This window comes from Ambystoma mexicanum, chromosome 4p (genome assembly GCF_040938575.1).
Source record: "Ambystoma mexicanum isolate Mex_15411 chromosome 4p, UKY_AmexF1_1, whole genome shotgun sequence".
Classification (NCBI taxonomy): Eukaryota; Metazoa; Chordata; class Amphibia; order Caudata; family Ambystomatidae; genus Ambystoma; species Ambystoma mexicanum.
In genome coordinates this window covers 3,873,512-3,899,715 of record NC_090927.1, presented here as the reverse complement: position 1 = coordinate 3,899,715, position 26,204 = coordinate 3,873,512, and the positions used below count along the sequence as shown (strand labels likewise).

The window sequence follows — 26,204 nt, the reverse complement described above, 5'->3', positions numbered from 1 at the left end:
CTGAATCCAGTCTTCAGCAACACCTATAAAGACAAGAAAGAACAGGTTAGCATTCCGGCATCTGAAAGGCAAAGGCTTACCATCCTGAATCCAGTCTTCAGCAACACCTATAAAGACAAGAAAGAACAGGTTAGCATTCCGGCATCCGAAAGGCAAAGGCTTACCTACCCTTCGTGCGCTCCGGAGGTCTTCACACTGCATTCCGGCATCTGAAAGACAAAACAAGGTGCGTTTAAAGACATTGGGGAACTTTAATACTCAGGTGCCATTACTCCTTTCCACATCTAACCCAGTGGGTATCCCGGCACCCTGCAGCCGCTCCGAACTTGTACCTGCAAAATAAAAAGACAGTTAGAGCGCATCGTGAAGCTGGCAACAAGCGCTTACTCACGTGCTTCCAGGCGCTTCTATTCATCACACGGGCTCCATCTTCAACTCACTTCAGCCCGTCATCCGCCATCGCCGGAACCCTGCAAAACAAGAGACATCATTATTAAAGACTTTAAAGACATTTGAGTTACTCGAAACTTACAGTTCGTGCAGTAAACGACGGACAGCAGTCTTCTGAAGTCAAGAGGCCTGCGCTACCTATCCAGTGAAGAAACTGGTTACAGCACCCTGCCCCGAGGCAGATGGAGAGCTCGGCATTCACTTACCTAAGGTGAGAGCGTTAACCTGTGGGGGTCTACAGGAGAGGAGAAGAGGAAAGAGATAGGGACACCCCAATAACCCCAGTTCATTAACCCCGTATTTTCTATCTGCAGACATCTTACTCTGCACGTCAGGCATACAGGGCACAGAGGTCCAGCCCAAAGAGCCAACCGGGTGCTGCACATCACCTTTGAAGATACGGTAGTTGCCCAGTCAAGACCGGCGCCTCTGCGAGAATCAGGTGAGCGTTACAGCTACCATCCTTACTGCTCGCAGCTCTTCCTTTATTGCGTTGAATCCATTTACTGTAGAATTAATCGTCATCATTAGTTCCCACCTGGTTATCTGGAGCCATTTTGCATTTGCGTAAGCCTGTAGTCCCGGATGTATTATTGAGGAGAAGAACATTGCTGCTCTGCTGAATAGTCTGTGTTCTGGAGGGATTGAAGAGAGTGCTGTTTCCGATCGTCCCCATAGATAATTTCCTGTCAGGGGTTCTCCTTGTCTCTTTTTCCTGTTCAGGACAGTATTGTTGCTGCTGTCTTTATTTTCTGGCTCCTTTTGAGTGTGTGCAGATCTTTTCTTCCTCTTGTTTCCTTCATCCATCTTGGGAAAACTTGCCACATTCACATGTTTTTGGGGCACCACTAGTGATGGTACATTGACGTGTACCATTGAGCATATACCATTCCACAGAGGGGGCAGTGTGTGGTATGCCTTGTTTCCGCAGGCCCAGTAATGGTCCATTATCACTGCTGTTCCTGCTCCCCCCTCAGGTAACTCCGTCACACTTGCACAGTTGGTGTTGTATCCCACATCCACTTCTCCTTTATGCTGGTAGCATACCTTAGGTGCAGTCAGTGGCAGTATTGTTATTGGGTCTTCATCCTCCTCTAACCACGTTAGCATGGGTACATATTTGACCCAAGTCGTCCAACATCTTTCGTTGTGTTCAGCAATGCTCTTAGTATCTTCTCTCGTTATCATATTGCTGCCAGCCACACCTGTGTCCCATTTGTCACCCAGGTACACCTTCCCTGTTATTATTATCAGCGGCCTTTCCCAACATCCTTGTTTACCAGGGACTTCAGTAGCATACCAATCACATGGCAGGCACTGTAGTGTTACTTTCTTTGTTTCTCCTTTTTCAGGGCCGCTGGTTATATATCTGAACGCTTCAGTATACAAACTGGCCTTGTGGTAACTCAAATAAACCTTGAGGAAGTTGTTTTCGTACGGGTATGTGTCTCGTGTTTTCCATACCAGGTGCACCGTGTTCCCTTGGAACCTCCCTTTCGTTTGGAACAGTGCCATGTATATTATACATCGTGCTGTTTTCTCATCAATTTCTGTGGCAACGAAAGTTCGGGAAGCGCTCATGGCGTATGGGATCAATGAGCAGACGTAGCAGCTGTCTTCTGTTGTCTGTTTACCTATTTGGGTCATGTGCTGGTACCACATGTTGTTCGAGACGTGTGCTGAATCTTGTATGTAGTTGTCAATACCTTTACGGTCTGAGTATGTGCTGCGTTTAACTCTATCTCCTTTGTGTGAGATTTTGCTGGTACCACCTGACGTAACACCTGTTGCAGCCGGGGGTGGGGGCATGTTAGATTTGGGAACAGCCAAAATATTGATAGCACAGCTGTTCTGCCATACAGAGGCAGCCAAGAACCCGGTGATTATCAATATCCCTATCATTTTTATTACAGATGCTAATCTCACCGGCATTTTGCTCTTACCTTGCTGCAGTCCGGCAGCTAATTCTTGCGATGTTAAAGTTGCCCGCCTGAAAATTCTCAATATGCTCGTTATTAGTGTTAGTTGTTGTTTTCAAGCCCTCCCTATCAGATAGTCGTTCAATGCCCAGGCGAAGAGCTGTTCCCACGCCAATCTAAGTGATCTATCTCTTAGGACAGGCAAGTAAGGGTGGAGGTGGGGCATTGATTGTTCTATGGCCAAGAGGAATGCCGTGTAGTAGACACGTACCCTCCTTCTTTTTAGGTACTTTGGCCTTTTTATGTGATAGACAAATTGGTGTGATAATTCTTCAGGGTAGTTATCGTCTGAGGGTAGCATCTACTCCTGGGCAGTGAGCCTTGTTAGTTATTTATATTCTTGACAGTACAATAATACACGGTACCTGCATGTGCGAGAGAAAAAGAAGAGAACATTCAAGTGTATACATGTGTATATGTGCAAGACAATGTCCTTCAAATGTCCTTCAGTTGGGTTATTCAGGCAGGGGGGTTTAGGGCTCAACTGGCGGGGGTTACTTTACTCTTTGATCGTGTGACCATGGGGTGGGCTGTGTGGGTATTGTCCTTCTCTATGCCGGTAGTTGTCTCTGGGGGATCACGGGGGTGGTGGTGGGGGTCGTTAGCTGTGGAAGAAGTCTCTTCCTCCGTGGGAGACGCTGTTGCTGTTTTTCCAACGGCCCTATCGGTGACGCTAGGGTGGGTCTGGAGTTTGCAGATCTTTATGTCGTGTAGATGATTCCAGGCGCGTTTGTCCTGTAGCTTTACTGCTCTTGTTGATACTTCCTCTACCAGGTGGGGGCCAGTGAAACGTGGGCTGTTCCACTTTCTACAATCATATACCTATTTCCTTGACATACGTTGATCATATCAACATAGTCAATATGGATGTGTAGGAAGGGTCCCTCTGGCCGGGGTATAGTACCTTTTATCACCTTCAGAGTGTGACCAGCCGTGAACTGTTGGCATGTGAGACAATTGCTTATGAAGTTTGTCACATGGGAGTTTAACTCGGGGCAGAACCAGTCTTCCCTAATTCGTGCTGCAATGACTTCCTTGCCTCTGTGAGCTGGGTGGTGTAATTGGCTCAGGGCGGTGTTCAATAGTGCCAATGGCATTACCATCTTCCCAGTGTTACCCTGGCGCCATAATGCGTCAGTTGGTGACATTGTACATCCTCTTTTTACCCATATCTCTTTTTCTGCCATTGGTGCCGCTGCTTGTAATTCCATTATCTGTGTGGCTGGGAGATGGGTGTACCTTTCTCTTATCAACATCTCTTTAGCTATCCCCCTCCCTCTCCCTCTCTCTGACTCTGGGGGTTCCAAATCTCACCAAAATATGCAGCATATTTTGCATGTGCGTCTGCTGCTGCATTTCCTTTTGAGACATGATCTTCTCCATTAGTATGTGCGGTGCATTTGACCAAAGCTAACTCTTGGGGGTCATTTATTACTTCAAGTAGTTCAGCCAACAGGAGAGCATGTTGCACTGGAGTGCCGTCAGCTCCCCTGAACCCTCTTCTTCTCCATTTGGACAAACCTGAGTGAACTGTAGATGTGACATATGCACTGTCAGAATAAATGGTCACTCGTTTATTAAAGCTTTCCTTCAACGCCAAGATCAGTGCAACCAATTCGGCTGCTTGAGCGGAGTAATGAATTGTACACATTTCATCGCCACACACACCGGTACTTCCGTCATTTTCACCACTGCTGCCCCAGTTCTCCTTATCCCATCACTTTTGTCAATTGTTGATGACCCATCAATAAATAAGAGCTCACCTTCCTCTAGTGCGTTCTCTTCAACCTTTCTAGTACATGAGTACATATCAGTAGTCTGCGTACAGTCGTGTGCATAGTCACCCTCCTCAATTACTTCTGCTATGAACCTTGCAGGGTTAACCGTGCTGCATCTAACAATGGATAGTTCTGGTCTGGATAAGATGATCTCATAGCCTGACGCCCTTTGCGTGGTTAGTGTCAATTTAGGCTTGTTTAATATTGCAAACAGTGCATGTTCCACAAACAGAGTGGTTGGGCATCCCATTGTGATTGCTGATGCTTTTTCCACTGCAAAGGCAGCTGCAGCGAGACCTTGTTCGCAGGGGAAATGTCCTAACATCACAGGATCTAGGTGGGCGCTGTAAAATGCTACTGGTTTGTAGCCCATACTTGTTTTTTGAGCCAGCACTGCTTTCATTACGGCTGAGTCGCAATGTGAAAATATGAAAAATTGTCGTTCATAGTCTGGGGTGGCTAGTACCGGGGCAGTTGATATTGCTTCCTTCAGTTCATTAAAAGCCTCTCACATTTCCATTGTCCACCCCAACTTTTTCTCCCCTCTGTTAGCCTCTTTTAATCTCTCAAGTAGGGGTCCTATGTACGAGCCGTAGTCAAATACCCATGCTCTACACTAGTTGCATAGTCCCAGGAACTGTCGTAGTTCCCTTACTGTTTGTGGCAGGGGTATTTTTGAAATGGCTTGTGCCCTTTGTGGTGCAATCTTTCTTCCGTGTTGGGATATGAGCTGACCAATATAAAGTACCTGTTCCTGACAGTACTGTAATTTTTACTTGTCTACCTTGTAACCTTTCTCTGCCAGTATCGTCAGCATTTTCACTGAGTCTTCTCTGCATCTTCTCTCACTGGTGCTGCAAATTATTATGTCATCAACATATTGTAACACTGTACTTTCCACTTCAATGTTACCCAAGTCCATCTGTATTACTCTGTTGAATATTGAGGGTGACTCGCAGTAACCTTGTGGCATTCTGGTGTGTTTCCACTTTGTGTTTCTGTAAGTGAAGCTTGTCAGATCTTGTGAATCTGGGTGTAGGGGTATTGAGAAAAAGGCATTTTTGAGATCTATCACTGTGAATCGTGATGCTTCTGCTGGAATGCCGCACAAGATTGTGGCCGGGTTCGCTGCTATTGGGTATTCTGCTTCCACTATGTTGTTCAAGGGCCTGAGGTCCTGTATGAAGCGCCAAGACCCCCCCTTTAGCCTTGCGCACTGGGTATACAGCAGTGTTGCATGGTGATTCTGATGGGACCAATATGCCATTGTTTATGAGGGCCGTTATTGTTTCATATATGCCCTCATCTGCCTCTTTTGATAGTGGGTATTGTTTCACTCTGGGTAGTATTGCACCCTTTTTCAATTTTATCCTCACTCCCCCAATGCTTTTTATGCATCCCACGTCATAGGGACTGGTGGTCCATAATGATGTAGGTACCTTTGCCATATCCTCCTCAAAAAATTGAACTGGGGTGGACGTGGGTGCCTCAAGTGCCATTGCCATTTTCTGTGCCACTTGTTTGTAAGTTACTCTTAGCCAAATTTCCACACTCATCATAAACACCATTTCACCTTCTTCCTTTCCTTCTGAGAAGAGCTCCTCATCTGACACCTGGGTGAGCCTACATCCTTCTGCTAGTGCTATCACTGCCCTCCAAGCCCTTCCTTCACTGTCTTGGGCATGTACTGCGATGTAATCAGCAGTTGCCATTATGCTCTCTATGTCCACCGGGATCACCTTTCCTTCTGGTTCATTCGTTGGCGTTTCAGGTCTAAACAAGTATGCTGCTGGCCTCCTCCAAACCTTTCCTTCAATCCCTGGCATCCATGCAAATGCCATGTCTGTCCCGTACTGGAACAGTTCACCATCCACTGGCTCAGCCCTAGCCACTGTCTGTCCACAGTATGCTTGCATGATTTGTCATGCAGTGAGCATGTTAATTCCTGGGGTGGAGCATATTATGCCGTCCTCCGTAAAGGAGATCGTCATATTCAATCTGCTCATGATGTCTCTCCCCAGTATATTCACTGGTGAGGCCCTAGAGTACAAGAGTGGAACTGACATGTCATAATCCCCTATAGATAAGGGAATGTTATCAGTAAAGGGAACCAATCCCCTGGCCCCAGAGAATCCTTGTGTGTTCATGGCTTCACCTGACATCTTAAATTTACCTTGCCTTATGCAGGACCGGGTCGCCCCAGTGTCAACAAGGAATGATAATTTTTTGTCACCTATCGTCACCTCTATGCATGGTTCCTCCGCACTGTTAGGTGTTACTGACAGGATGGGACACACCAAGGCCGTCTGTGGGCTGTCCTATTGGGGGTATAAAGATTGACCACTTCCAGTGTAAGGGTTGTGTCCCAAGACCGTCACCCTACCCAGTTGTGTTTGCTGTAGCTGTGTATTGGTAGAAGATATGATGTTGTCTTGGATTTGTGCGGGTTGTTGTACCTGCTGTGTTTGGGGCTGTTGTGTTAACGCCACCTGTGGTTGCGGTGGCGAATATGCCTGTGGCTGTGGCTGTTGTGGCAGTTGATATACCTGTGGCTGTGGTTGAGTTACTAGGTGTTGTTGTTCATTTCCCATTTGCAAAGGCTGCTGTTGTTGGATGCCCTGCTGCTCCTGTGTGTGCCCTTGTTGCCCCTGTTCATTCCAGGATGGTGTTCCTGGTCTTACTCTACATGTGCGTGACATGTGCCCTACTAATCCACAGATCCAGCACACTGGTGGTTCCCTGCTCTGCCATGGAAAATTACCTGTGTTGTCCTGATATACTGGTTGCCCGGTGGGGTAGTAGTGTCTAAGTCCTCCCACCTGCTGTTGTGTGTTGTATCCGTATCCTCTACCTCTCATCATTCCTCCCCGCCCCCTGTTGTAATTATAATACCCAGCTCCTGGTGTTGTGGACCCACCTCCCATGTTGGTTGTGTATGGTGGGAGTGGTGGCTGCTGTTGTGTTATAGTCTGTGATGATTGAATTTGAGAGGGATCCTGTGCAGCCACTACTTGTGTGGGGCTTTGAGTCATTGTTGCAGGTGTGGTTATTAATGCACCTTCCATCGTATATTTATTAAGTTTTTTCTGCACTAATTTGGCCTCTTCCGTTTTTCTATCCTCTTCCTTTTGTCTCATCTTTTCTTGCCATGTTCTACAATGGTGTACTATTGTGAGTTGTATTTCTGGCCATGCTTTTGCTTCCATCCCCACTACCTTCTTCAGTTGTTTCTGAACTACGTCTGGGAGCCCTTGCACTAGTATATGATAAAATATTGCTGGTGTCTTGTCCCACGGCTCTCTAGTTTCCATGCGCCATTTCTCTTGAATTTCCTGGATATAATCAACAGGATCTTCGTTGTCACGCATCTTGCGCGAGGTAATTGCCCCTATGTCTGATGTGTCTGGGTACTGTACCCTTAGTGCCTGCCATAATGCATGTCTACAGTTCGCGAATGGTGCCCCATCGTGTGACGTGTTTGTTATTGTTACCCCAGGGAAGCCCGCTCTCTTCCAGATCTCATCCGCTGCATCCCCTAATATTGATATTAGAAGGCCCTTGACATCCCCCACTGCCAACTTTTGTCCTGCGGTGTGCTTCTCCATTTCATATATCTATTTACCCGCACCTCCACTTAGTGATGGGAGCCTGCACTTTATATTTTCCTTGTCTGCATGCTTCCAGGGGATGTATTGTGGTCTAACCCCTCCCCTCTCCAGAAGGTACATATTTGACCCAAGTCGTCCAACATCTTTCGTTGTGTTCAGCAATGCTCTTAGTATCTTCTCTCGTTATCATATTGCTGCCAGCCACACCTGTGTCCCATTTGTCACCCAGGTACACCTTCCCTGTTATTATTATCAGCGGCCTTTCCCAACATCCTTGTTTACCAGGGACTTCAGTAGCATACCAATCACATGGCAGGCACTGTAGTGTTACTTTCTTTGTTTCTCCTTTTTCAGGGCCGCTGGTTATATATCTGAACGCTTCAGTATACAAACTGGCCTTGTGGTAACTCAAATAAACCTTGAGGAAGTTGTTTTCGTACGGGTATGTGTCTCGTGTTTTCCATACCAGGTGCACCGTGTTCCCTTGGAACCTCCCTTTCGTTTGGAACAGTGCCATGTATATTATACATCGTGCTGTTTTCTCATCAATTTCTGTGGCAACGAAAGTTCGGGAAGCGCTCATGGCGTATGGGATCAATGAGCAGACGTAGCAGCTGTCTTCTGTTGTCTGTTTACCTATTTGGGTCATGTGCTGGTACCACATGTTGTTCGAGACGTGTGCTGAATCTTGTATGTAGTTGTCAATACCTTTACGGTCTGAGTATGTGCTGCGTTTAACTCTATCTCCTTTGTGTGAGATTTTGCTGGTACCACCTGACGTAACACCTGTTGCAGCCGGGGGTGGGGGCATGTTAGATTTGGGAACAGCCAAAATATTGATAGCACAGCTGTTCTGCCATACAGAGGCAGCCAAGAACCCGGTGATTATCAATATCCCTATCATTTTTATTACAGATGCTAATCTCACCGGCATTTTGCTCTTACCTTGCTGCAGTCCGGCAGCTAATTCTTGCGATGTTAAAGTTGCCCGCCTGAAAATTCTCAATATGCTCGTTATTAGTGTTAGTTGTTGTTTTCAAGCCCTCCCTATCAGATAGTCGTTCAATGCCCAGGCGAAGAGCTGTTCCCACGCCAATCTAAGTGATCTATCTCTTAGGACAGGCAAGTAAGGGTGGAGGTGGGGCATTGATTGTTCTATGGCCAAGAGGAATGCCGTGTAGTAGACACGTACCCTCCTTCTTTTTAGGTACTTTGGCCTTTTTATGTGATAGACAAATTGGTGTGATAATTCTTCAGGGTAGTTATCGTCTGAGGGTAGCATCTACTCCTGGGCAGTGAGCCTTGTTAGTTATTTATATTCTTGACAGTACAATAATACACGGTACCTGCATGTGCGAGAGAAAAAGAAGAGAACATTCAAGTGTATACATGTGTATATGTGCAAGACAATGTCCTTCAAATGTCCTTCAGTTGGGTTATTCAGGCAGGGGGGTTTAGGGCTCAACTGGCGGGGGTTACTTTACTCTTTGATCGTGTGACCATGGGGTGGGCTGTGTGGGTATTGTCCTTCTCTATGCCGGTAGTTGTCTCTGGGGGATCACGGGGGTGGTGGTGGGGGTCGTTAGCTGTGGAAGAAGTCTCTTCCTCCGTGGGAGACGCTGTTGCTGTTTTTCCAACGGCCCTATCGGTGACGCTAGGGTGGGTCTGGAGTTTGCAGATCTTTATGTCGTGTAGATGATTCCAGGCGCGTTTGTCCTGTAGCTTTACTGCTCTTGTTGATACTTCCTCTACCAGGTGGGGGCCAGTGAAACGTGGGCTGTTCCACTTTCTACAATCATATACCTATTTCCTTGACATACGTTGATCATATCAACATAGTCAATATGGATGTGTAGGAAGGGTCCCTCTGGCCGGGGTATAGTACCTTTTATCACCTTCAGAGTGTGACCAGCCGTGAACTGTTGGCATGTGAGACAATTGCTTATGAAGTTTGTCACATGGGAGTTTAACTCGGGGCAGAACCAGTCTTCCCTAATTCGTGCTGCAATGACTTCCTTGCCTCTGTGAGCTGGGTGGTGTAATTGGCTCAGGGCGGTGTTCAATAGTGCCAATGGCATTATCATCTTCCCAGTGTTACCCTGGCGCCATAATGCGTCAGTTGGTGACATTGTACATCCTCTTTTTACCCATATCTCTTTTTCTGCCATTGGTGCCGCTGCTTGTAATTCCATTATCTGTGTGGCTGGGAGATGGGTGTACCTTTCTCTTATCAACATCTCTTTAGCTATCCCCCTCCCTCTCCCTCTCTCTGACTCTGGGGGTTCCAAATCTCACCAAAATATGCAGCATATTTTGCATGTGCGTCTGCTGCTGCATTTCCTTTTGAGACATGATCTTCTCCATTAGTATGTGCGGTGCATTTGACCAAAGCTAACTCTTGGGGGTCATTTATTACTTCAAGTAGTTCAGCCAACAGGAGAGCATGTTGCACTGGAGTGCCGTCAGCTCCCCTGAACCCTCTTCTTCTCCATTTGGACAAACCTGAGTGAACTGTAGATGTGACATATGCACTGTCAGAATAAATGGTCACTCGTTTATTAAAGCTTTCCTTCAACGCCAAGATCAGTGCAACCAATTCGGCTGCTTGAGCGGAGTAATGAATTGTACACATTTCATCGCCACACACACCGGTACTTCCGTCATTTTCACCACTGCTGCCCCAGTTCTCCTTATCCCATCACTTTTGTCAATTGTTGATGACCCATCAATAAATAAGAGCTCACCTTCCTCTAGTGCGTTCTCTTCAACCTTTCTAGTACATGAGTACATATCAGTAGTCTGCGTACAGTCGTGTGCATAGTCACCCTCCTCAATTACTTCTGCTATGAACCTTGCAGGGTTAACCGTGCTGCATCTAACAATGGATAGTTCTGGTCTGGATAAGATGATCTCATAGCCTGACGCCCTTTGCGTGGTTAGTGTCAATTTAGGCTTGTTTAATATTGCAAACAGTGCATGTTCCACAAACAGAGTGGTTGGGCATCCCATTGTGATTGCTGATGCTTTTTCCACTGCAAAGGCAGCTGCAGCGAGACCTTGTTCGCAGGGGAAATGTCCTAACATCACAGGATCTAGGTGGGCGCTGTAAAATGCTACTGGTTTGTAGCCCATACTTGTTTTTTGAGCCAGCACTGCTTTCATTACGGCTGAGTCGCAATGTGAAAATATGAAAAATTGTCGTTCATAGTCTGGGGTGGCTAGTACCGGGGCAGTTGATATTGCTTCCTTCAGTTCATTAAAAGCCTCTCACATTTCCATTGTCCACCCCAACTTTTTCTCCCCTCTGTTAGCCTCTTTTAATCTCTCAAGTAGGGGTCCTATGTACGAGCCGTAGTCAAATACCCATGCTCTACACTAGTTGCATAGTCCCAGGAACTGTCGTAGTTCCCTTACTGTTTGTGGCAGGGGTATTTTTGAAATGGCTTGTGCCCTTTGTGGTGCAATCTTTCTTCCGTGTTGGGATATGAGCTGACCAATATAAAGTACCTGTTCCTGACAGTACTGTAATTTTTACTTGTCTACCTTGTAACCTTTCTCTGCCAGTATCGTCAGCATTTTCACTGAGTCTTCTCTGCATCTTCTCTCACTGGTGCTGCAAATTATTATGTCATCAACATATTGTAACACTGTACTTTCCACTTCAATGTTACCCAAGTCCATCTGTATTACTCTGTTGAATATTGAGGGTGACTCGCAGTAACCTTGTGGCATTCTGGTGTGTTTCCACTTTGTGTTTCTGTAAGTGAAGCTTGTCAGATCTTGTGAATCTGGGTGTAGGGGTATTGAGAAAAAGGCATTTTTGAGATCTATCACTGTGAATCGTGATGCTTCTGCTGGAATGCCGCCAAGATTGTGGCCGGGTTCGCTGCTATTGGGTATTCTGCTTCCACTATGTTGTTCAAGGGCCTGAGGTCCTGTATGAAGCGCCAAGACCCCCCCTTTAGCCTTGCGCACTGGGTATACAGCAGTGTTGCATGGTGATTCTGATGGGAACAATATGCCATTGTTTATGAGGGCCGTTATTGTTTCATATATGCCCTCATCTGCCTCTTTTGATAGTGGGTATTGTTTCACTCTGGGTAGTATTGCACCCTTTTTCAATTTTATCCTCACTCCCCCAATGCTTTTTATGCATCCCACGTCATAGGGACTGGTGGTCCATAATGATGTAGGTACCTTTGCCATATCCTCCTCAAAAAATTGAACTGGGGTGGACGTGGGTGCCTCAAGTGCCATTGCCATTTTCTGTGCCACTTGTTTGTAAGTTACTCTTAGCCAAATTTCCACACTCATCATAAACACCATTTCACCTTCTTCCTTTCCTTCTGAGAAGAGCTCCTCATCTGACACCTGGGTGAGCCTACATCCTTCTGCTAGTGCTATCACTGCCCTCCAAGCCCTTCCTTCACTGTCTTGGGCATGTACTGCGATGTAATCAGCAGTTGCCATTATGCTCTCTATGTCCACCGGGATCACCTTTCCTTCTGGTTCATTCGTTGGCGTTTCAGGTCTAAACAAGTATGCTGCTGGCCTCCTCCAAACCTTTCCTTCAATCCCTGGCATCCATGCAAATGCCATGTCTGTCCCGTACTGGAACAGTTCACCATCCACTGGCTCAGCCCTAGCCACTGTCTGTCCACAGTATGCTTGCATGATTTGTCATGCAGTGAGCATGTTAATTCCTGGGGTGGAGCATATTATGCCGTCCTCCGTAAAGGAGATCGTCATATTCAATCTGCTCATGATGTCTCTCCCCAGTATATTCACTGGTGAGGCCCTAGAGTACAAGAGTGGAACTGACATGTCATAATCCCCTATAGATAAGGGAATGTTATCAGTAAAGGGAACCAATCCCCTGGCCCCAGAGAATCCTTGTGTGTTCATGGCTTCACCTGACATCTTAAATTTACCTTGCCTTATGCAGGACCGGGTCGCCCCAGTGTCAACAAGAAATGATAATTTTTTGTCACCTATCGTCACCTCTATGCATGGTTCCTCCGCACTGTTAGGTGTTACTGACAGGATGGGACACACCAAGGCCGTCTGTGGGCTGTCCTATTGGGGGTATAAAGATTGACCACTTCCAGTGTAAGGGTTGTGTCCCAAGACCGTCACCCTACCCAGTTGTGTTTGCTGTAGCTGTGTATTGGTAGAAGATATGATGTTGTCTTGGATTTGTGCGGGTTGTTGTACCTGCTGTGTTTGGGGCTGTTGTGTTAACGCCACCTGTGGTTGCGGTGGCGAATATGCCTGTGGCTGTTGTGGCAGTTGATATACCTGTGGCTGTGGTTGAGTTACTAGGTGTTGTTGTTCATTTCCCATTTGCAAAGGCTGCTGTTGTTGGATGCCCTGCTGCTCCTGTGTGTGCCCTTGTTGCCCCTGTTCATTCCAGGATGGTGTTCCTGGTCTTACTCTACATGTGCGTGACATGTGCCCTACTAATCCACAGATCCAGCACACTGGTGGTTCCCTGCTCTGCCATGGAAAATTACCTGTGTTGTCCTGATATACTGGTTGCCCGGTGGGGTAGTAGTTTCTAAGTCCTCCCACCTGCTGTTGTGTGTTGTATCCGTATCCTCTACCTCTCATCATTCCTCCCCGCCCCCTGTTGTAATTATAATACCCAGCTCCTGGTGTTGTGGACCCACCTCCCATGTTGGTTGTGTATGGTGGGAGTGGTGGCTGCTGTTGTGTTATAGTCTGTGATGATTGAATTTGAGAGGGATCCTGTGCAGCCACTACTTGTGTGGGGCTTTGAGTCATTGTTGCAGGTGTGGTTATTAATGCACCTTCCATCGTATATTTATTAAGTTTTTTCTGCACTAATTTGGCCTCTTCCGTTTTTCTATCCTCTTCCTTTTGTCTCATCTTTTCTTGCCATGTTCTACAATGGTGTACTATTGTGAGTTGTATTTCTGGCGATGCTTTTGCTTCCATCCCCACTACCTTCTTCAGTTGTTTCTGAACTACGTCTGGGAGCCCTTGCACTAGTATATGATAAAATATTGCTGGTGTCTTGTCCCACGGCTCTCTAGTTTCCATGCGCCATTTCTCTTGAATTTCCTGGATATAATCAACAGGATCTTCGTTGTCACGCATCTTGCGCGAGGTAATTGCCCCTATGTCTGATGTGTCTGGGTACTGTACCCTTAGTGCCTGCCATAATGCATGTCTACAGTTCGCGAATGGTGCCCCATCGTGTGACGTGTTTGTTATTGTTACCCCAGGGAAGCCCGCTCTCTTCCAGATCTCATCCGCTGCATCCCCTAATATTGATATTAGAAGGCCCTTGACATCCCCCACTGCCAACTTTTGTCCTGCGGTGTGCTTCTCCATTTCATATATCTATTTACCCGCACCTCCACTTAGTGATGGGAGCCTGCACTTTATATTTTCCTTGTCTGCATGCTTCCAGGGGATGTATTGTGGTCTAACCCCTCCCCTCTCCAGAAGTGGCATTAAGTTGTGTCCTTGTTGGCCCTTTGGGTCCCACACAATCGAATCCGTACACCCCTCCTCTTCCTCTCTCTCGTCTACATCGTCAATTGGCTCCATATGGCATGTAGCTTGTTCACCTCCCTCTCGTCCTTTTCTTATATCTTTCCCTCTATCTAATATGGGCGTGTGTAGTTGTTCTCTCTGCCTACGCCCAGGGAGGTCCCTAAGCTTCCCTGCATAGGGGGTCAGGTCACGTGGGAAGGGCGCTAGGTTAGATGGGGCTGCCGCACGTAATGAGCGCGGGGTAGTGGAGCATGTTGGGCGGGAGGGTGACGATGTTACTGCACGTGTCTGTTTTACTACTAACCCTTGCTCATCCTCCTCACTTCCCTCCACTTCTTCCTTTCTCCTGCATACCCAAGGTGATTCTCTGTTTGTCCTAGTGATGTATAGTTTATCTAAACTTTCCCTTCCACTATCTCCCCCTTCCCTCTCAATCCCTTCTTCTTCCTCACTACAAAAGCCCTCCATTAATGGCAACCCCCACTCTGTCCTTTTCCCCTTTATTGTTACTGTTTGTAAGTCAATTAGGTCTATTCCTTAATTGCTTTCTTTGCCAGCTGTTGCCCTTTGTTGTGATGTTGTTGCTACTTCTGTGTCTCTGTATATGTACTTACTTAATTCACTCCCCCTCTCCTTTCTTCTCTCTCTCCTTCACATTTTATCACTGTTCCTCTATCAATTTCTGCTCTTTCCTTTATATATTCCTCCAATGATTTAATATTCATCTTTTCCATTATTCTTTCTTCTTCTTTCTTTCTTTCCCATCTCGCCCTTTCCTTCTCTAATATGCCCTCTATCATCCTTCTTTCTTCGTATTTCCTTGTCGTTTCTGATAGTAATTTTCTTCTACATGTTTCCAATTTCTCTTCTTCCTCTTCTTCTTCCCTCTTCTTGTCACGTAGTGCTGCTCTAGATACCCTTTCTGCTGCTGCCTTCACCCTTTCTGCTTCTCTCCTTTTCTCCTCATTCCGTTCCCTTATTTTGTCCAGCTCATCCTTGCTTTCCTTCTTTTTTTGTGCTCTCTCTCTTTCCTCCCTATCGAGCTGCTTGATCAGTATATTCTGCTCATCTCTTAGTTCTGCTAGTCGTTCCTCCAACATCTCTTCCTTCCGCCTTAACAGCTTTTCCCCCTTTATTTTCCCCTCTTCCCCTGTCCCGTTGCTCCTTCTGGTGTCATCCTCCTCCGTTTTCCTCACTACCTCCTCCTCTTCTTCCGTTAATGAACCTCGTAATTTCAATAATACCTGCGCAGCTACCCACTCATCCTGTCCTATTCCAGCGATCCGTTCCTCACCTGCTCCTCCTGCCGGTATTTTCGTGCAGGCTGATCCCGTCGTGCTACTCTGTTCCCTTCCTGTGTAGTTACCTGCGGCTGTATACGGTGGCGGGCTGTATGGCGGGTTCGAGTACCCCTCAGCCGCCCTCAATTGAACCATGTCTCGTAGTTCTGTTAGAGGATATAATCCCCCTCCCTCCGTTTTCACCACCTTTGCTAGGGGTATATCTTCTGTCTGTTCCGTTTTTATTTCCTTTCCACTTATGTTGTTACTCTTCTCTCCTCCCTCTCCTCCATTCTCCGTGTTCTGTGTGCTTTCACTCTCCTTTTCCCCATTCACTCCCTCCTCCTTAATCTTCTCTTCCTCCGTTGTGCCACCCATAACAAACATTCCGTTTGGTCCTGGTCGGGACCCTTGGAACATTCTCCATAAATTAAACACCTCCACATGGTGTGTCAACTTCTTCCCCTTGTACGTGTTGTGCAGATGGGTCAATAGTGAATGTTGGATATACGGATCGAAACTACCGTTAGGTGGCCATGGTGTCGTCATTTTGTTGTCCGTCCCCTGTGTCCATTCAATGCTATACTTGATCAGATTCTCCCTGTGGGGCGATAATGTTTTACATATGTGTTGTAATGGGGTAGTGAGAGTGTTCCCCCACCCCCCCGATCCTGTCCCGTATGACATGGTAGTTCTCTTATTCGTGGTCCCTCCCCTATTTGGTAGTCGTTACCTTACTGGCAGTTTATAATGTACAGCCTCTTACCTGGCCCCGTAAATTTTTGGGGACTTGTGATAATCCGACAATGTAAAATATAGCATTCACGTTTATATGTTCTTTTCTTTCTTTCCCACCTTTACGGCCCCCTGCGGCCGAGGCGCACGTAGCCCCCTGCGGCTGCGTGCCCCTTATTACGTTCCTATACTGCCGCCCCACTCGCGCCTCCTCCCTCCTTTATACTTGCTGTGGCCGGCGTTCTCCGTGCGCAGCCACGCCCCTTTTTCCGCCTTCCCCCCTGGCCAATTCAGTACCGTTTACCTCCGTTTCCACTCCCCTCCACTTTCAAAAAATAAATGTGCCTTCTATTCGAGATATCCTATGAAAAGCCCTACTGGTGACGTCACCGATTTTTTCAAACTACTGGCAAATTCTTCAAAAGTTCAAAATATATATTTGCAATCCACCCCCGTTAACCCCACAGCTGTCTTCCTGTCACGACTGGAACAAGGTAATCAACAATATAATCGGAGTGCGCATGCTGCGTCACCTCGCGTGTGATACGCCCCTCGACAGGAGGGCTTAACCAGCCAATTATCTTCTGTATTGGGCAACCAGCTGGCTACCGCCTACAGGAAAACGTCATCTACCTATCGAGTTTCTTGCTCGATCAATAGGGATCCTCATCTACTCATTGATCAATAATCACCAAATCGTAGGAAACCGCGCACGCACACACACCCTTACACGTGGTCGCGACCTATGCCAATCAGTGTCTCCGAGCGGCTGCACGTGATGTTTTCGTGCTCCGCCCCCTTCTCTCCCGTAATGTAGCGGACTGCTCTCGCACTTGTCCGGCTACCATTCATCCATTGCCAACACTAATTTGTTAAACCTTCGCCGCGCACCTGTGTAACACCTCCCGCTTCCCGCATTCAATTCCTCCCCCCTCCCTCACAATTTCACATTGCTTGTTGTGCGTGGCATACTCACCAAGTGCTCTTGATGCGGGGCCGCTCGACTGCGTGCACCCCTCCAAGCGGCTCGCCACCTCCCCTCGTCTGGACCACGTCTGGACACTCGCCAACCGCGGGCGGGATACTTCTCAACCGGCTCCCGAGGGCCAATATCCGGATTGCGCTGTCCGGTCTTCTCGCAGTTCCGCAATGGTCCTGTAGTCCTCAAAAGGGGGCAGCGGCAGAGGGGGCCGCGCCGCCGGGCCTCCTCGCAACGGGGGCACTCGGAAAAATAAAAATAAAAGCAGACCTCAAACAGATCTCAGCAGTGCCTCCAACTTGTCGGGGGGAAATTCTCCCGGGGTCGGCAGAGCCGTCCGCGGACCTCCGGGCAGGGAGGCCCCAACTCCTCCCGTGTATCCCAAAAATGAGTATGAGGCACACGCAAGAAGCAAGGTGGTTCTGCTGTTTATTGAACAAACGGCAGGGATGGGTCAAGGAACGTACGCGTCCGTCCTGACACTCTCACTTCACCATGGGCTCGCAGGCCCTTTTTACCTTAGTATGACGCGCTACTTGCGTCACCTGGGAAAGTTAGCAAAAAACCTATCGCCACTCTGGATTGGCTCTTCGAGTGGTAGGGTTAGTATAGCATACGTATAGAGAGCTTTGTTAGTGGTCGAGGGTTAGTCAGGTGGTATACTTGGGTTGTCCCTTCAAATTGATACATGAAAAGTGTTACATGAAGGCCCCTGAGGATTGGTCAATGTTAGTGGCGTCAGTGATAAGAGCCCCATGTTCTGATTGGTACACACACGAGCCCCCCAGTCTGGGACCATCGCTGTTCCCAGCTCGCGGTGCACCTGTCATTTGCAACAATGTTTCACTATTGATATGTGTAGACAATGTAAGATTTATTCATATGCTGGAAGGCCGGTTACTCCCACCGCTGCAGATGTCCTTTGAGACGCTTACTTGTATCTGCCTGAGCCTTCAAAGCGGGGAATCCAGGCGTCTCTCTCCTCCCGGGCCTGGCACTCTGTCAGGTTCGGCTTGGTCACGTGAGGTGGGACCGTGGTTGAGGCATAATTCTGCACAATTAATATTGCATTTTCCACTGTGCGCCTCGCTTAATTGCAGGGGTGACCTTGGTGTCGACTTGTGGCATGCGAGTTAGCAACATCGTGCCCTTGACTGTCTGCTTCCGTCGGGCTCATTCTGCGGGCTCAGCAACTGTACTCTTGTTCATTCAATGTTCATGGAAAACTCTTGCTTGAGGCCTACTCGGGCCTGGTGTATAAGTGGAGCCGTTTGGTACACAGGCGCTTTAGGTCATGGTGCCATATTGCTTTGTCCCCAGTATCGTGTCTTCATTAGACTTTTCGTTGTTGCACATGGGTTTAGGAGAAGCGTAAGCAAGCTTTTAGATGAGTTCATTGTGCGTCTTGCGTTTCTGCATTTTGAGAAGCCTAAGTGAAAAATAATAAAGATGCGCGTCTGTGGGTGTGTCCGTCACCTACGTCATGGAACTGAATATGTTCTTCGTGCAGATTGGTGTGGGAGTGTCCAGTGTGTATGTTGCACGGGTATTCTGTCCGTTGGCTGAGTCGTCATGGCCTCTCTAACGATGTGGTGAGTTAGTGCTGGATGATTCAGTCGAGTCCCTCCATGCCGCAGGCGTCGGCGAGGGTATGGCAGGCTGGCGGGCACACGGGTGGGCACATCCGTATGTTCTTGTACCAGGGTACTTGGCCATCTGGTATATGGGCAAACTCCTCTCGTGGTGGGTGTCTGGGCCGTGATCCTCTAGGCCAAGGGTGGGAGATGATTGTTGGGAGCCGTTTCTTCCATTCTCCCACTTCACTTGATGTTAGGAAGGCTCTCAACTTCTATCTGGAAAGAACTAAAGATTTCTGAACCGCATCCGTTTGTAACTTTCGGAAATCTGAAAGTTACACAAGCCTCTAAGCCTCCATTTGCCGCTGTATAACCTCCTGCATTTTGGACTCTTACACAATTCAGGGGACAGCAGTTCCCCGAGGGAACCCAAACACACCTGGTGCAGTGCAAAACTGCTGCAATAGCTTTTCAAAACACGTTCCTTGGGAAACCATTGCTTAGGCAGCCACTTTCATCTCTCCCTCACTGTTCTGTAAACAATGTTGCCTCGGCCTTCGTTCACAAACGGATGCTCAGTTCGGTCAGGCTGTTCTTAGAAACCTCTTTAAGTAAGGGAGTTTTTCCATCCACACAGTTTTATACATTAGTGCTTGTGAATCCCCCACAAGTATGAAAGAAAGGGGGCGGGATGTAGGCGTAAAACAAAGTTACTCACTGTAGTGACTCACATACTCCTAATCCATAGACTCCTTTCCTCCATACTCCTGCCTGCCATCCCCTCTAAAATGTTCCCTCATATTGCTAACATGTCTACTGACCTCGGCGGCAGAAAAGGACAGAAGCACAATGCGCTGGGTTGGGCTCAGGAAGGCGGGGCTAAAGCCACATGCGATGGCCCACGTAAATATTAAAAAAAGACAATATGTTTTGATGCTATAAAATGTATTATGGCCCGACCCGAAGGACAGAATACCCACGAGTATGGAGAAAAGGGGACTTTGGAGGAGGGGTACGTTAGTCACTACGGTGAGTAGCTTTATTTTTCCAGTTCTGCAGGATTCCATCGCTCTTGCTCTCACTTTTTTTTTTTACAAACTTTTTTTATTAGAAATGAGCCAATGATACAAATCCACAACATACATTGTCACTCATGCAGGTCCTTGTTTCAGATACCAACTTTGTTGCACATGTGCTCATCATTTTAACTTTTATATAACTCCCTCCCAACCCTCCCCCCATTTAACATATCAACACATGGGTGAGATAGAACACATTCTGCTGGTAAACCTCTGTTCTTATCAAGCTGATCCCACCCGTCCCGAACCACATTTGCTGTCAAAGAATAGAGACCTTACGAAGTACATTTGGCTTGAAAAACACCTTCTCCCTGTGTACCATGCACTCGTGAAAGGTTGCTCTCACTTTTATTCTCTCTCTCTCTCGCTCTCTCTCCCTCTCTCGCCTCTAAATGTACGCTCAGCATATGCCTCTGACTGTATCAGTTGCTCCTTGTGCAACAAGTACATGCTGGGCTCTGGAAGCCGACCCTATTAGATTTTACACTAGGTTGACTTCTCTCTTGCACTTCGTTTCTAGCTTCTGCTGCCCATCATCGCCACCTTGTCACAAGCTCATTCCTATGACTCTCTTAGGTGTGCCTCTTGACGTTTTATGGACTACCATATTCACTTCCTCACTCCTGATCTTCCACCGTTCCTCCAATGTAAAGTCTTCCTACTACCTAACACTATCCATCTATTCCTTGTATACACTTCTCTCTATTTCCTCCTCCTTCAAATCCTCTAATTCTCCTATTCACTTCCTTCTACCACCTTCTTTTTCTTCTGGATGCTTGTTCCCTCCTCCACCTCTTTCAACAACTCCTCTACCAACTCCTTAGCTCTTTCCTCTATATCCTTGCATTTTCTACCCACTTCTTCCCACAGCTAGTTCCAGCTCTCTGGCTATTTCTGCTCTCCACCCTCTGGCTCTTTCTTCCACCCACACCCCTTGCACATTTTCTTCCCAGCCCCACCGGGTCCAATTCCCACGGCCCGCTGCGTCCAATTCCCACGGGCCGCTGCCTCACTCTCCTCCCATCCCTCTGCGCTCTTCTTTCCTTAGCCCCCAGGGTCCTCCTTTCCCCAGCTCCAGGGTCTGGGCCTCATTCCAAGTGAGGTGGTAATTCTTTTGGAATCCTGTTATTCTGTTGCCTATTATTTGATTGTGCTGTTGCATGCGTGGCATCTCATGGTTGCATTTTAAATGTATGATGCATTCATATATTTTTTTTTTTAAATAATGGAGCAGCTGAAAAGGTTCCAACTGGTTGCAGTGAGTGTTCATACTGACAGCTGGGAGTCAGGCTAGAAGGTTGTGGTGTGCTAAAAAAAACAGTATATCGAAATGCATGCATGCGCCTTTTTAGGTAGAAGTACGACACGTATTGCACATGCATCACATATCATGTACAAACACTGTAGGTTAATGACATTTTATTTTGGTGTGTTGTCCTTAAAGGTCAGACTCTCTGCGATGCTTGTGGTCTTGTGCAGAAGGGATGTGACCTAGCAGTTCGGACTGAACTGCCCCTTTTGGGGTGGGACCAAGCCTGATTTGCATATAGTCTTTCCCCTTTTGTAATGGCTTGGCAGGGGAAGAACGATGGGCTGGAGGGTTGCCCAGAGCAATGTCAGAGGTTAGGATTAATTCTACACCTAGATACTGCCAGGAATGGCCCACCACTGCCAGTGAAGAGAGGGCTCAGGTGGATTACTGGCTCGACTCCCCCAAATTCAAGGATTAGCGATATTAGTTTCCAAGGGCTATAATGGCATGTAAAATGTGTGCTTGCCCAATATTTCATAGAAGAATATGAACAAAGATGCCTGACATTTCTACGTCCCTTTTCTATTTCTATGGCAACCATCGGGAAGGAAGCGCGGATAGAGATGGGCAAGAACGAACAAGTCAGATGGGGTAGGGTTTTGGGATTCCGTGCAGGTGGGGCGGGAGAGGGGGTGAGGGTTGAAGTAGGGGGAAGACAGATGGTGGCAGGAACGAAGGGAGACGATGAACCTGGGCTCTGAACAATAAGTGGAAGACGCCCATGGGAGACTTAAGGCGTCTGACAGAAGGTAATTTATAGATTCCGTCTTCCCTCCCCTCCCCTCCCCCGTTTGCTAGTATACATTTTCCTTTCCATAGAATATAAGAGTTATTATTGGAAGCACATCCAGGCATGGTGAGGCTGGGAAAGCGGGCGACAGTACGCCCGTACTCACTCCTGTAAGCATGACTGCACCTGAGCTCCATATATCCTAATGAGAAAGGGGACCACACATGCATGCCATGCTTCAGTGTTCTACCCTTAAATGTTGAATGATAACAAACTTCACTGCTCTGCCACACATCGATTACGCGTTCCCTTCAGCTCTACCGTAAATCCCATGCATTGCATGCATTCCACCCATCACTGTTTTACCCCAGTAAACAAATGCATTCAACCAATCTGGTATACTCTGCATGCAGTCCACCCGCCACCACTGTTCACAGTATTCATTGCATGCAGTCCACCTGCCCCCACTGTTCACAGTATTCACTGCATTCAGTCCACCCGCCACCACTGTTCACTGTATTCACTGCATGCAGTCCACCCGCCACCACTGTTCACAGTATTCATTGCATGCAGTCCACCTGGCCCCATTGTTCACCGTATCCATAGCATGCAGTCCACCTGGCCCCACTGTTCACAGTATTCACTGCATGCAGTCCACCCGCCACCACTGTTCACAGTATTCATTGCATGCAGTCCACCTGGCCCCATTGTTCACCGTATCCATAGCATGCAGTCCACCTGGCCCCACTGTTCACAGTATTCATTGCATGCAGTCCACCTTCTTCCACTGTTCACCATATTCATTACATGCATGCCATCCCACACTGATGCATGCAGCATTAAGCTGATGCATTACACTGCTGTGCCCCATATGCATTCTGTGTGTCCCGTCCTTTCCAGCTGCACTGTAGTTTAATAGCATGCATTCCTTCTATCACTCCCTGTGCACCACATTTAATACATGCATTCCACAATTCACAGTGGTGCACCATATCCATTGCCTGCATTCCAAACCTCAGGACACTGCACAACTTTCATTCTGTCTGCAGTGTGCCCCCCCATCCATTGCTTTAATGTCACTTATCACTGATTGATTGTCTTTTCCGTTGCATGCATAACATCTAGCGGTCCTGCACACATCGAGTCATGGTGATGCTCGGAAAGTGGCAGACGGTATGCCTGTACTCACTCCTGTAAGCACGACTGCACCTGAGCCCCATATATCCTAAGGAGAAAGGGGACCACACATGCATGCCATGCTTCAGTGTTCTACCCTTATTTGTTGAATGATGACAAACTTCACTGCTGTGCCCCACGTCGATTACATGTTCCATTGAGCTCTACCGTAAATCCCATGCATTGCATGCATTCCACCCATCACTGTTTTACCCCAGTAAACAAATGCATTCAACCAATCTGGTATACTCTGCATGTAGTCCACCAGCCCCCACTGTTCACAGTATTCATTGCATGCAGTCCACCTGCCCGCGATGTTCACTGTATTCACTGCATACAGTCCACCTGTCGCCACTGTTCACAGTATTCATTGCATGCAGTCACCCTGCCCCCACTGTTCAACGTATTCACTGCATGCAGTCCACCTGCCCCCACTGTTCACAGTATTCACTGCATGCAGTCCACCTGCCCCCACTGTTCACAGTATTCATTGCACGCAGTCCACCTGCCCCCACTGTTCACAGTATTCATTGCATGCAGTCCACCTGGCCCCCGCTGTTCACCGTATTCATTGCATGCAGTCCACCTGCACCCACTGTTCACAGTATTCATTGCATCATTGCATGCAGTCCACCTGCGCCCACTGTTCACAGTATTCATTGCACGCAGTCCACCTGCCCCCACTGTTCACAGTATTCATTGCATGCAGTCCACCTGGCCCCCACTGTTCACCGTATTCATTGCATGCAGTCCACCTGCACCCGCTGTCGAAAGTATTCATTGCATGCAGTCCACCTGCCCCCACTGTTCACAGTATTCATTGCATGCAGTTCATCTTCTCCCACTGTTCACCATATTCATTGCATGCATGCCATCCCACACTGATGAATGCAGCATTAATCTGATGCATTACACTGCTGTGGCCCATATGCATTCTGTGTGTCCCGTCCTTTCCATCTGCACTGTAGTTTCATAGTATGCATTCCTTCTATCACTCCTGTGCACCACATTTAATACATGCATTCCATACTTCACAGTGGAGCACCATATCCATCGCCTGCATTCCACACCTCAGGGCACTGCTGCACAACTTTCATTCTGTCTGCCCTGTGCCCCCCATCCATTGATTTAATGTCACTTATCACTGAGTGACTGTCTATTTGTTGCATGCATAACAATTAGCGCTCCTACACACATGCATTTAATACATTCCATGCTTCATTGCTATGCACCACTCACATCAAATATAATCAATTACTTTAATAATGCGTATTACTCTACTAATACATACAATATCTCCATTAACAAACCGTGTTGAATGCTGTGTTCCATGTGATTTGGCTCTCGTTGATGGACAGCTGCTCTTCTGCAGGCCCGAGTGGATTAAAGTGTCCAACAGGAACTGCTCTTTGGGTCAACTCTCCAGAATACTCCCAGTTAAGAATGTCGAACCCGGTCATGGAGTCGCCGTTCGCGTCAAAGTACACCTCCTCACCAGCAGTGTTTGTGAAATGGATCTTCTTCAGATAATAAAGAAGCTAGGAAAGGGATGACAGTATGGTTCATTAACAAAAGGGAGACATGTCAGAGCCCTAAATATAAACACATGCCAGAGCCCCAAATATAAACACATGCCAGAGCCCTAAATATAAACCCATGCCAGAGCCCTAAACATAAACACATGCCAGAGCCCTAAGTATAAACCCATGCCAGAGCCCTAAATATAAACCCATGCCAGAGCCCTAAATATAAACCCATGCCAGAGCCCTTAAATATAAACCCATGCCAGAGCCCTTAAATATAAACCCATGCCAGAGCCTTAAATATAAACACAAGCCAGAGCCCTAAATATAAACCCATGCCAGAGCCCTAAACATAAACACATGCCAGAGCCCTAAACATAAACACATGCCAGAGCCCTAAATATAAACTCATGCCAGAGCTCTAAATATAAACACATGCCAGAGCCCTAAACATAAACACATGCCAGAGCCCTAAATATAAACCCATGCCAGAGCCCTAAATATAAACACATGCCAAGCCCTAAATATAAACCCATGCCAGAGCTCTAAATATAAACACATGCCAGCGCCCTAAATATAAACCCACGCCAGAGCCCTAAACATAAACACATGCCAGAGCCCCTAAATATAAACCCATGCTGGAGCCCTAAATATAAACACATGCCAGAGCCCTAAATATAAACTCATGCCAGAGCTCTAAATATAAACACATGCCCGAGCCCTAAATATAAACCCACGCCAGAGCCCTAAACATAAACACATGCCAGAGCCCTAAATATAAACCCATGCCAGAGCTCTAAATATAAACACATGCCAGAGCCCTATATATAAACACATGCCAGGGCCCTAAATATAAACCCATGCCAGAGCCCTAAATATAAACACACGCCAGAGCCCTAAACATAAACACATGCCAGAGCCCTAAATATAAACTCATGCCAGAGCTCTAAATATAAACACATGCCAGAGCCCTAAATATAAACCCACGCCAGAGCCCTAAATATAAACCCATGCCAGAGCCCTAAATATAAACATGCCAGAGCCCTAAATATAAACACATGCCAGAGCCCTAAAAATAAACACATGCCAGAGCCCTAAATATAAACCCATGCCAGAGCCCTACATATAAACACACGCCAAAGCTCTAAATATAAACACATGCCAGAGCCCTAACCATAAACACATGCCAGAGCCCTAAATATAAACTCATGCCAGAGCTCTAAATATAAACACATGCCAGAGCCCTAAACATAAACACATGCCAGAGCACTAAATATAAACTCAGGCCAGAGCCCTTCATGCCAGAGCCCTAAATATAAACATATGCCAGAGCCCTAAATATAAACACATGCCAGAGCCCTAAATATAAACACAATCCAGAGCACTAAATATAAACCCATGCCAGAGCCCTAAATATAAACTCATGCCAGAGCCTCCTTCATGCCAGAGCCCTACATATAAACACATGCCAGAGCC

General features: G+C 47.2%; 1 long non-coding RNA gene across 1 annotated transcript in view; it reads right to left on the bottom strand.

Annotated features, from left to right (window-relative positions):
- Positions 1-24,510: 24,510 nt before the first annotated feature.
- LOC138452532 (uncharacterized) overlaps positions 24,511-26,204 on the bottom strand; it is a 472,666-nt gene continuing 470,972 nt past the window's right edge. Inside the window, exon 3 of the long non-coding RNA XR_011260205.1 lies at positions 24,511-24,743. This is a non-coding gene — a long non-coding RNA (uncharacterized lncRNA). The remainder of the gene's footprint in view (positions 24,744-26,204) is intronic.